Source organism: Clarias gariepinus, chromosome 12, assembly GCF_024256425.1.
Source record: "Clarias gariepinus isolate MV-2021 ecotype Netherlands chromosome 12, CGAR_prim_01v2, whole genome shotgun sequence".
NCBI classification, from domain to species: Eukaryota; Metazoa; Chordata; class Actinopteri; order Siluriformes; family Clariidae; genus Clarias; species Clarias gariepinus.
The window spans coordinates 626,776-639,179 of record NC_071111.1 but is presented as its reverse complement, the minus strand read 5'-3'; the positions used below and the strand labels follow the sequence as shown (position 1 = coordinate 639,179).

The 12,404-nt window shown below is 39.0% G+C and overlaps 1 protein-coding gene across 5 annotated transcripts in view; it reads left to right on the top strand.

The window, feature by feature from the left end:
- The first annotated feature begins 1,447 nt into the window (after window positions 1-1,447).
- The window catches only part of LOC128533917 (B-cell receptor CD22-like), a 95,575-nt gene continuing 84,618 nt past the window's right edge, over window positions 1,448-12,404 (top strand). For 3 of the 5 annotated variants that reach the window (XM_053508149.1, XM_053508147.1, XM_053508145.1), the window contains exon 1: window positions 1,448-1,511. The gene's annotated coding sequence lies outside the window, so the exon portion shown is untranslated. The remainder of the gene's footprint in view (window positions 1,512-12,404) is intronic. The other 2 variants (XM_053508148.1, XM_053508146.1) reach the window with 1 other exon arrangement.

The following is a 12,404-nucleotide window of genomic DNA, read 5'->3' as shown; positions in this document are numbered from 1 at the left end:
CCGAGGTAGCCATTAACCCATCTATAAATAGCTGTTTAGACTGGGAAACTGGGTCGAGCATTTTTGGTTTAACCACTGTCCGTTGTGTGGGCATTTTGTTTTGGTTTGTTTAGTTCTTTGTTTAGTTTATATTTTGATTTAAGTTGTGTTGACTTGGGCTCTCTTATTGGCAATGTTTTCTGTATATGTTTTGTGTGTCTATGTTGGTGGAGCTGTTGCAGTCATGTCTGGTGTGGTTGTTCTTCTCCTGTTTTCTTGTATTTAGCTAGAGCAGGTAAGTAGATAGGTGTGTGTTTGGCTAGGAGTGTGTTGAGCTAAAATCTAAGTTGAGTTACCGTAACTAGCATGCTTCTAGCCATAGCCCCTTTGTCTATAGCTTTTCTGTGTTTCCTGTCTCCCTAGATCCCAGTGAGCCTAGCCTTTGAGTGTCCCCTAGCCTAGCCTTTGAGTGTCCCCTAGCCTAGCCACTGGGTATCCCTTGTCTCTGTGTTTCTGTGCCCCAATTCCCTAGTGTGTGTTGAGCTATTAGGTAAGTGTAGCTTAGTGCATGTTGGGGCTAAAGACATGCTTAGCTAGGTGTATGTGTAGCTAACTGCCATGGTTAAGTCCAGCTTAACCATGTTTAGCTAAAAGCCATGCACGTGTCTCCCCTAGTCTCTACGTATCTCCCTCTAGTGTCTCCCTCTAGTGTCACGTCGGGAGTGTTGTCTAGTAGTGTCCAGTTTCAGCTCCACGCATAGTCTGTGTGTCCCGTCACATGTTTGTCCTCCTTCAGCCTGTGTCTCGCCACAGGATGTGTGTTGGTCCTTCTACCTGTGTTACGCCACAGGAAGTGTTACCTGTCCTTCAGCCTGTGTCCTGCCAGAGAGTCCCTGTTGGCACAAAGTTATTAAATATTGTTTGAGTTTGATTGTTTCTTTTGTTTGTTTAGTTTTTACTTATACTTTTGTGTTTAATGTTCATTGAACTGTATCAAATATATTAAGAGTGTGTTAAAAATATAATTCAGTTAGCCAAATGCTAATTTCTATTTGTGATATGAACTTAAAGCCATGTTCCTTGCTCAGCAGTACCATGGTGCTAAATGTGCAGAAACCTGGGTGTGTCAGAGCATGTGTTACTGCACATGGAGATCTGTCTTACCAGAATTAATACAGAGGAAGTTGCTCAATATCCAGTATCTAATGTTTGTTTGGTAGGGGATTTGTGGTCATCCATACTTTAACCAATTATTACATGTATGTTTACCATACATTCATGTATGTGGTGATCGTACAACCACCCACAGTGTTGTGCATACACGTATTTCTACTACAGACTTAATCTGGTAATATAGTTACACACTAGTGAGTTTAGCCTTGTGTTTTAATCATAATTTCTTAAATAAGAGAATAATGTAAATAACTTCCTGCTGGTTAAGAGACCCCTGGCTACTGAGAGAGAAAGAGGAAGTTAAAGTGTTAGTGTAACTGTGATGTTCATCACTTCAGCTCAAGAACTAACAAACTCTGGTAAGAGACACTGTACCTTTAATAATAATAATAATAATAAAAGTTTATTATACTTGATCATAAAGTAAACAAACTGTGTAATCATCACCAGCAAAAAAGTACAAAATTTTTTGAACTTGAGATTGACTCTTCTTTAGCGTATTTACTCATAAGTATTTTCTTCATCAGATGCTTCAGTTGCACTACACTATCTTAAACATGTATTTTTTCAGTTGTTTTCAAACGGATATTTCTCTTCTATTGTCATGTCTGAGTTGAGCAGGGAATTATAAAGATAAACATTATGTTGCGTCAATATCATGTTGCAGATTCATCTGTTTAGAACAGATGCGATGAGCTTTGTAATGTTGTAGTGTGAAATATTTCTAATATTTACAACCTGGCTTCTGTGGTGAAGTGACATGTGGTACACCTTTAGCTATAGTTCTATAGCTCAGCTTTGAGGCAGGAGATGGGGATTTGTTACTCCTGTATAACAGTGTGACTGAAATAGATGAGTATGTTAAAATTAAAGCTTAAAAAGCCTGTCCAGGTGAATGTTGATCTACTGGAAAAGCTCAGTGTAAAGCAAAGGCACTGGTATTGTGTTACACCCCCAATACAGTGTGTTTATAATCATCAGGTTATTAATTAACTTATGGAAACAAGATGTATAACATGAGGAGGGTCAGATAAGGGAGAAGCTTTAATGCTATTACAGTGCTGAGTGTTTAACCATGTAGATTAAAGCACTATTAACATTTTGAATTGTTTGGCCACAATGATGTTGTATTCATTTGGTGTACTTATATACACCAGAGGAGCTTGTGGAGGTTGTGTAAATCATACACAGTTTAACTGCACTTCAGGGTAAACTGCAAATATATGCTATTTTTGTGTGTGAGGCATGGGGGCTATATATATATATATATATATATATATATATATATATATATATACTCAACAAAAATATAAACGCAACACCTTTGTTTCTGCTCCGATTTTTCATGAGATGGACTTAAAGATCTAAAATTCATTCCAGATACACAATATTACCATTTCTCTCAAACATTGTTCACAAATCAGTCTAAATGTGTGATAGTGAGCACTTCTGCTTTGCTGAGATAATCCATCCCACCTCACAGGTGTGCCACATCAAGATGCTGATCTGACATCATGAGTAGTGCACAGGTGTACCTTATACTGCCCACAATAAAAGGCCACCCTGGAATGTGCAGTTTTGTCTCACAGCAAAATGCCACAGATGCCACAAGCATTTAGGGAGCGTGCAATTGGCATGCTGACAGCAGGAATGTCAACCAGATCTGTTGCTTGTGCATTGAATGTTTATTTCTCCACCATAAGCCGTCTCCAAAGGCATTTCAGAGAATATGGCAGTACATCCAACCGGCCTCACAACCGCAGACCACGTGTAACCACACCAGCCCAGGACCTCCACATCCAGCAGGTTCACCTCCAGGTTCACCTCCACCACCTGTTGAGTTGATTAAAACAGCTGTCCCCAATAATTCGGTGTAATTAGGATGCTTTAGAACAGCTTGGACTATTTGGAATGGTGTAGAACTGTGGATTTTCCCACAGACTATGACAGTTTGCAAAGGGTATCATTCTTTCATCGTCCCAGAAAGGCACCATACCTTACCCAAAGACACTGGAATGTGCGTCGGACCTTTTCGAGGAGTAACCTAGATAGAGATGTGAACTCTAGTCATCTATCCTGTAGTCAGATGAGACTAAACTGGAGCACTTTGGACATATTGATGTTGCTTATGCTTAGGGTAAGAATGAAGAGGCCTTCAATCCTATGAATTCCATCCCAATCGTCAAGCATGGTGGTGGTCACATCATGCTATGGGGGATGCTTCTCTGCCAGTGGTACAGGTAACCTTATTAAGATAGATGGTATAAAAAAGAGGACTCTGTCAAGATCCTTGATACCTGGCAGAATCAGCACAGAAGCTCAAACTGCCAGAGGATAATGACCTGAAGCATACAGTGCAAGTGGTCAAGCAATGGTTCAGGGGTAAGAACATACTGTAAATGTTCTGGAGTGGCCTAGTCAGAGCTCATGAACCCAATTGGGAATTTGTGGAGAGAGTTGAAGATCTGGTTTACAGCTAGGAATCCTTCCACTCTCCAACAAATGGAGGCTTTTGAGAAGAAAGAGTGGAGAAACATTCCACATCAGACCTGTAAAAATCTTGTGGAGACCAACAAGCAGCATTTGCAGACTATCATTAAGAACAAAGTATTTTCTATTGATTATTGAAACATTGTAATAGAAAGGGTATTAATAATTCTGAACATGGTGATTTTGGAATATTTGTCATTAAAAACCCATGAAATGTCATATTTATTAAAATATGTTTTTTCCAGTTGTTTATCACATATTAAATTAGTGAAAGTATTACAGTCTGTGAGGGTGTTTGGGTGTGTGAGTGTGTGTCTGTGTGTGTGATGTTTGTAAATGATTAATGACACTTCAGTTTGTGAAAAGTAAAATACACATTGAAAAAATATATATATATATATATTTCTACAACAAACAAAAACTGGCAGGGTGTGTTGTGTGTTATTATCTCTATTCTTTTTAGCAAATCAAAATACTTTGTTGGTGCTCCCAGTCAATAAAATGTGCAAATAAAGTAGGAACAGAAAAGTGTTTAAATAAAATAGAAAACAATACAATAGTTTTATTTCCAAATGAATTGCACTAGGTAATATTGATAGTTCTGTAATGGATTAAACCCTGTCCAGGGTGTACCCCACCTCATGCCCTAAGTCTCCTGGGATAGACTCCACCCTTATGGAAATATATTTCTATATATATTAACTGTGAGGGATTTATTTCCAATTTCCCTTAATATTTGATATGAATATGGCACAATCATTAGTAATGGATTGATGTCAGCGCAATCTTTATAAGTGTCCTTGTTTACTTAGTAAGTGCTCTTGTTTACTTAGTTCTCACATGATGTTTTTAACCTTGATTGTATTTTTCAAATTCAAATTTTATTTGTCACATACACAGTCATACACAGTACGATATGCAGTGAAATGCTTGTACGACCGCCAGTGACCTTAAAAAGAAAATAAAAACTATATATAAGGAATAAATATTAATAAAAAATATTTATTAAATAAATATGTAAATATGTATTGCATGAATGTGTCCATCATTGTCCAGTCAATGTCAATGTTTAAAAGATATTACTTCTGTAGCGGAATCCTTCAGGGAGCGGAATCGCTTCCCAGACCGCAACAGAGAGAACAGTCTATTGTTAGGATGGCTGAGGTCCTTCACGATCTTCCTGGCCTTGGTCCAGCACCGCTTGCTGTAGATCAAGTGCAGGTCAGGGAGCTCGGTGCGGATGATGCGCTCAGCTGATCGCGCCACCCTCTGTAGAGCCCATCTGTCCTGCATGGTGCTGTTTCCAAACCAGGTAGTGATGTTTCCCATCAGGATGCTCTCTATGGTACAGGAGCAGAAATTCCTGAGCACCTTAGAGGGCAGTCTAAAGTCTCTCAAACGTCTGAGGTGGTAGAGACGCTGCCGGGCCTTTTTCACCACGGTGTTGATGTGACAGGACCATGACAGGTCCTGCGTGATGTGAACACCGAGGTATCGGAAGCTGTCCACTCTCTCCACTGGTCTCCTGTTGATGATGGGGGTCTGGTAGTTCCTCTCCTGCTTTGTACTAAAGTCCACTATCAGCTCCTTTATCTTGCTGACGTTCAGGAGGAGATTGTTCCTCTGGCACCAGTTCTCCAGATTTACAATCTCCTCTAGGTAGGCCGACTCATCATTGTTGGTGATCAGGCCCACCACGACAGTGTCGTCAGCAAACTTGATGATGGCGGTGGAGTTGGTAGCCGCCACGCAGTCGTGGGTGTACAAAGAGTACAGCAGGGGGCTCAGAACACAACCCTGGGGGGCTCCAGTGCTGAAAGTGAGTGAGGCTGAGACATGTCCGCCTATCCTTACTGCCTGTGGTCTGCCAGTCAGAAATTTTCCATTCCATTTCTTCCATTGTTTTTGCCTTTCTTGGCCTTGGGTCGATGTTTATATCGTAGTATAACATGAATGTTATGTCATTTATGTTTGGATTTCATTGCCCAGGCTGACTAATTGACGCATGCATGCAAAATAAAACTTTCCAGCTGAACCCTGGCTCTGAGTCTCCTGATTCCTTCATCATTTAATGCTCTGGTCAGACCTAGAAGATTTTATTTTTATTTACAACTGTCAATATATTGAATGATTTAGTGTTCAAGGCCCATATTCACAAAGCTTCTTAAGCCTAAAAGATGCTCCTAGTGATGAAATTCTAAGAAAATTCTTAGAATTATGACATTTTCTTAGAATTTCCCCTTAAATTTAGGACTAAATCTTAGTAAAGATAAAAATGATTCACAAAATATTTTAGTCCTAAAAACAGCTCGTAAGGCAAAAATGGTTACGAGTAAGGAGGAGGACTTTTAAGAGTCTTTAGAGTTTCTATGGCAGAGGACAAAATGGCGGAAAGAAGAAATATTCTCCTAACACTGAACGTAAAGCTAAAAGTAAACACTGCTCTACTGTCCAATTAGATTTTCTTGTTTTACTTCCTTCCATCTCTCTCGGATGGTTGGCTACATACCATCCAAAAAAGCAACTTAAATAGACTGTCCTATAATCATGTAAATTAGTAAAAGCTGAGCCATTTTGCTCCTATCAATCTGAAATATATTAAAAGTAATAAAATCATTATGATAAATAAATGTAAGAACTTAAATGTACATTTGGCTGTTTAATTATATTTAACAAAGAAACTTTGCATAAAGTAGCCTGTACTCATGCTTATACAATTTTTTATGTGCAAACATTTTGATTTCACTGTCTTTTCTATTATCATATATTCTATTTTCACAAAGAGCACATTTCAAGACCTTTACAGAGGTCAGAGGTTATTTTTTATTAACCAATCACAGTCCTTGAATTGCTGCATTATCCCTAGCAACGGGGTCAACCACACCTCCTCACTAAGATAAAGGTTTTTGTACTGTCCTTACTCAGAGTAGCTCTGAGAAGTTTGCTAAATCACGTTTAGTCTAGGACTTCCAGATAGGACTTTTTAAGCTAAGATAGGAGCTCTCTAAGAGAATTCTAAGAAGCTTTGTGAATACGGGCCCTGATCGAATTATATTCACAATATATAAAATCATATATTAAGAAATATACTTATATATCTTAATGTATGTAGTTTTATATTTAACAATATACTTTATAATATATTGAATATGATTACATATATCTATTTCTTTATAATATGCTCATGCAGTATGCTTATGGATCATTTGCATAAGCCACATACATGACAATAATTAGATTAAAGCCAGACATAAATGAGATGCATGAAACACAAATAAATCGAGCCCATGCATAAAAATAAATACACTTAAATGTACAAACTACAAAATCTGGAAAATCAAGACACTAAACAATACAAAATGTCACATGACCTGACAAAGATATTAAGTGTCACACTGCTCAACTCAAAGTATGATTTGTTGTGGGCCACAGGATTGTGACAATCTTCCAGTGAAAATAATCAGTCAGAAAGGAGATGAAAAAGAAAAAAAAATGGAAAAGTTTTCTCACTGGCTACATCAGTCTTCTCTTGTGGTGGATGTCCAACAAGTTTATTTGAAAGTCTGCAACTCCTGAAGCTGCTTAGTATCTAATGGAACAAAGAAAATGTATTAAAACATTTGGGATTTACCTAAACACCATTCAGCTACTCCATTCCCAACTGTCTGAAGGTTGAGAGGTGGGCTTGAGCTGGCTCATGGGCTGGTGCTTACCTGACTGATGATGTGGTGCTGATTAAGACTCCGGAACATTCTCCTGCAGTTTCTTCTCCTCGATGGGCTAAGGTTCTAAGGTGGCATGTAGTGATGGGGAGTTAAAATCATTTTAGTGACTCGGTTCTTTGAATCTCGTTCATCAAAATGAATCTTTTTTTTAAATCATTTACTTAATTTCATTCAATAAAAAAGACCGCCAGTACGTCTACATACATAAATTTTGTCTATAGTTCCAGTAATGAAAATATTACAATGCAGCTAAGGGCATATTATAATAATCAGAATGAGTAGCTCACAATCATATCTTTTAGTCTGAGTCGTTCGTTCTTTTGAGTCTATTGCATTGCATAGCGTCTATGGATGTCATGTGACAAAAGAATGAATGACTCAAAGTAGAAGAGTTATTGATAAAGAATCGCTCAATTCTGTTTCCTGTACATAACCTACGGAGGTTTTGCAATGCTTTGTGCATGCGCGCCCAATAGAACATGAACTAATCACTTTCCGAGAGTTATCCTTTTCACAAAAAACATATTGGTCTGGTAACTGTTAAACACTGTATAATAAAACTACTGTTTTTCAAAAGCTGATCATGCTGTAACATTAACTTACTATTTTAAAAACCATATTAATAATAATACTGTAACCAGATGATTGATTTTTACCATTGAAAAACAAACAATTAAAAAACAAAACAACTTTCAACCTCACTAGCGTTAGTTAAATAGACATGCTAATCCACAGGTAGAATTTAAATTCCTTTTGCAATTTAAGATCAAACTTAAGCTGTGTAATTTTCAGTTAAAATATACTAAATGTTTTTTGACCACGGACTCTACTACTTTAACATTTTTTCATATTCTATCGTTTTCTTTCAAAGGCCACACTCGATGCTGCGTGAAAACGCTATGGGAATAATATATTTTTTTATTCAATTCAATTTTATTTATATAGCGCTTTTAACAATGGTCATTGTCTCAAAGCAGCTTCACAAAAATGAAAGAAATTCATAAAATAATAATAATAAAAAAAAAATAATAATGATAATAATAAATTGTGTTTGTGTGAGAAAAATGTGTCTAGATAATAATGAGATGAATGAATAAAATGTCTCTGATGAGCAAGCCAAGGGTGACAGCGACAATGGCAAGGAAAAACTCCCTGAGATGGCAATGGGAAGAAATCTTGAGAGGAACCAGACTCAACAGGGAACCCATCCTCATTTGGGTGATAACAGATAGAAATGATATAACATCATGTGTGTTATGCAGCTGAAAGTACAATATAACAGAAATTCTTTAAATTAACATGAAGTCCAGTTCAGCATAGGGATGAGTCAGTAGGTGCAGAGGGCAGATGGGATCTGAATCACTGGGAGCACAGAAGCAGGATGTGTAGCTCCAACCATAATAAAGCAGAATCCAGCTGGAGCTGGTCCTTCTCTGGATGCCTCAGGATCCTCGCAGGGTTGGCCTTTGTCTGCTGAAGCTGGTACAATCTCCAGATGCTTTGGGATGGGTAGAAAAGTACAGAACAAATGGAGAGAATTAGCGTAGTTGCCATTCAGGATAGATGTACTGGAGTATGAGGTTATGGGATGAGTTGAGTGCGTCTTGAGTCTACTTTTAAACTGGGAAACTGTGTCTGAGCCCCAAACACTGTCTGGAAGGCTATTCCAAAGCTTTGGAGCTAAATATGAAAAAGCCCTACCCCCTTTTGTAGATTTTGAAATTCTGGGAATTACAAGAAGTCCAGAGTTTTGCGATCTTAAGGAGCGTGGTGGATTGTAGCGTATCAGAAGACTGGTTAGGTATGTGGGAGCTAAACCATTTAAAGCCTTGTATGTAAGTAATACTACATATTACTTACATAAATAATGTAAACTGAACATTAATTCTAAACTGAACAGGTAGCCAGTCCAGGGATGAAAATATTGGGGTTAAATGATCATATTTTCTGGATCTAGTGAGAACCCTGGAGGCTGCATTTTGGACTAACTGTAGCTTGTTTATTGAGGATGCAGGACAACCACCTAGTAAGGCATTACAATAGTCCAGTCTGGAGGTCATAAATGCATGAACTAGCTTTTCTGCATCAGATACGGATAAGATGCTCCTAAGTTTGGCGATATTTCTAAGATGGAAAAAGGCTGTTTTTGTGATATTGGAAATATGATTTTCAAAGGACAAGTTACTGTCTAATATTACGCCCAGGTCTTTTACTGTTGAGCTGGTAGTTACAGTACATCCTTCTAAACGCAGGCTGAATTGTGAAAGCTGTTGTGTGCTGGTTTTTGGGTCGATCAATAATATTTCTGTCGTGTCTAAGTTTAGTAAAAGAAAGTTATTGATCATCCAATCTTTTATGTCCTGGACACACTCAGTTAATCTGGATAACTTAGGTATTTCGTCTAGTTTTGTTCAGATGATTGGGTATCATCATCAGCATAACAATGGAAACTAATCCCATGTCTTCTAATTATGTTACCCAAGGGAAGCATGTATTATTTCACTGGCATTACACCAGACAGGGGCGATCTCCACAATTACTCGATTAAAGTGCTTCGCATGCGGCTCGCATTCTTTACAGAGAAGCTATAGGCTGCGGCACATTCCTGGGGCTTAAAACGACGTGCATCTGGCAGAGATGTGAGAGACGGATTCCTCCTTTCTTTCATGGAGTAAGCTTTATTCATCCCGTGTTTTCGTGCCATCGACTTATTTATTAATTTAAATACAGTTGATGTGGAATCAAGCGGTGTTATATGATGACACCCCAGATAGAAGAGACACTTCCAGGCTATCTCTCTCCTGGGACGTCATCCTCCCTGAAAAGCTAACACTTCCTTCCAAGCTCTGTAGACTTTCATTTTCCCTGGAGGGAAAAGCTTTTTAGGCAGCAGGTCAGGTTGGTGCTCCACTGCACATCATGACGGTTTTGCAAGCCTACCAGGCTGACCTGCTGAGAGACTTGAGTAGTGGCGGGGCCACAGAATTGTCTCTTCGTGTAACAAAGCAGATGGACCATGCTATTGTCTGTTTTATGGCTGCGATGGTTTCCGCGGAGAGGCACTTGTGGCTAAATTTCACAGGCATCAAGGATAAGGATTGTGCATCGTCTGTTCTCATGCTCCGCCACCACTGGTGTTTCTAGCAACACCAGTCACAATAAAGTGTTAGCTCTTTGTTTTTTTCCTGCCATGTTTCGGGATGCCAAACATCTAAAATCCCCCCGTTTAACGAAGCCACTGAGAACTGGCAGCGTGGAAGCTACTGCCAGGTATATCTCCTTGGGTACTAAGCACTGTAGAGAGAAGCTACAGGATTAAATCTCACATCACCCTACGCATTTCAACGGCGTGGTCTCCACTTCCGTGAAACCGGAAAGGGCGCATTTGCTGACTGAAGTTGCTGAGAAAAGGGGCCATAGAACATGTTCCCCTACCAGACAAAGAGTCAGGCTACTACAGTCGGTATTTCTTGGTTCCCAAGAGGAACGGGGGGCTGCGTCCAATTTTTAGATTTTCGCGGGCTGAACCGCTATCTAAAAATAAATAAATACAGCTTCAAAATGTTGACTGTCATTGTGCGCACAAGGGTCCAGACACTTGCAGTGTGGCGGCGTTGGTATTCTCGTTCCCATAGCGTTTTTACGCAGCATCGAGTGTAGCCTTTGAAAGGGAACGTCTGGGTTACTTTGCTGTAACCCTGTTCCCTGAAAAGGCGGGAATGAGATTCAATTCAATTCAATTCAATTCAATTTTATTTATATAGCGCTTTTAACAATGGTCATTGTCTCAAAGCAGCTTCACAAAAAATTAAAGATTTTTTTTTTTTTTTTTTAGAAAAGAAAAGAAAAGAAAATATTTGGAAGTGTGTATGTGTGAGAAAAATGTGTCTAGATAATAATTAGATGAATGAATGATGAATGAAATGTCTCTGATGAGCAAGCCAAGGGTGACGGCGACAGTGGCAAGGAAAAACTCCCTGAGATGGCAATAGGAAGAAACCTTGAGAGGAACCAGACTCAACAGGGAACCCATCCTCATCTGGGTGATAACACATAGAAATAACATCATGTGTGCTGTGCAGGTAAAAGTTCAATATAACAGAAGTTGTGTAGATTAACATGAAGTCCAGTTCAGCACAGGGAGTCAGTAGGTGCAGAGGGCAGATGGGGTCTGGATCACTGGAAGCACAGGAGCAGGATGTGTAGCTCCAGCCATCATAAAGCAGAATCCAGCTGGAGCTGGTCCTTCTCTGGATGCCTTAGAAACCTCGCAGGGTTGGCCTTTGTCTACTAAAGCTGGCACAATCTTCAGATGCCTCGGGATGGGTAGAAAAATACAGAAAAGATGGAGAGAATTAGCGTAGTTGCCATTTAGGATAGGTGTACTGGAGTATGAGGTTATGGGATGAGTTACGCGTATGCCAGATTAAAGAGATGCGTCTTGAGTCTACTTTTGAATTGGGAAACCGTGTCTGCTCCCCAAACACTGTCTGGAAGGCTATTCCAAAGTTTTGGAGCCAAATATGAAAATGCCCTGCCCCCAGATGCTGTCCACATTAGATTTTTTAAGAAGCGGCTTAATAACTGCCAACTTAAAAGGAATTAATGAGGAATTAATAATGTTTAGAAGTGGCTCTCCAACCATATGCATCACTTCTTTTAAAAATCTGGTTGGGATTGGGTCTAACAGGCACGTTGTTGATTTAGCTGTGGTGATATGTTTATACAGCTCATGTCCTATACCTGTAAAGCACTGAAAATTTAATGGTAAAGCTATAGGCTGAACTAGATCGTGAGATACTATTAGAGGTTAAACCTCCGTTATTTTTTTCCTTATGCTATCGATTTTTTCATTAAAGAAGTCCATAAAGTCTTCACTTGTCAATAGCTGCACATACTGTCTTTATACGTGATTCGAAAAACTTCTAATTTAGTTTTTCTCAATTTTCGCTTGAGGTTACGGGTTGCTCTCTTTAGGCCGCGAGTATGACTATTGTACCAAGGTGCAAGTGTTTTATCTCTGACTTTTTTTAATCT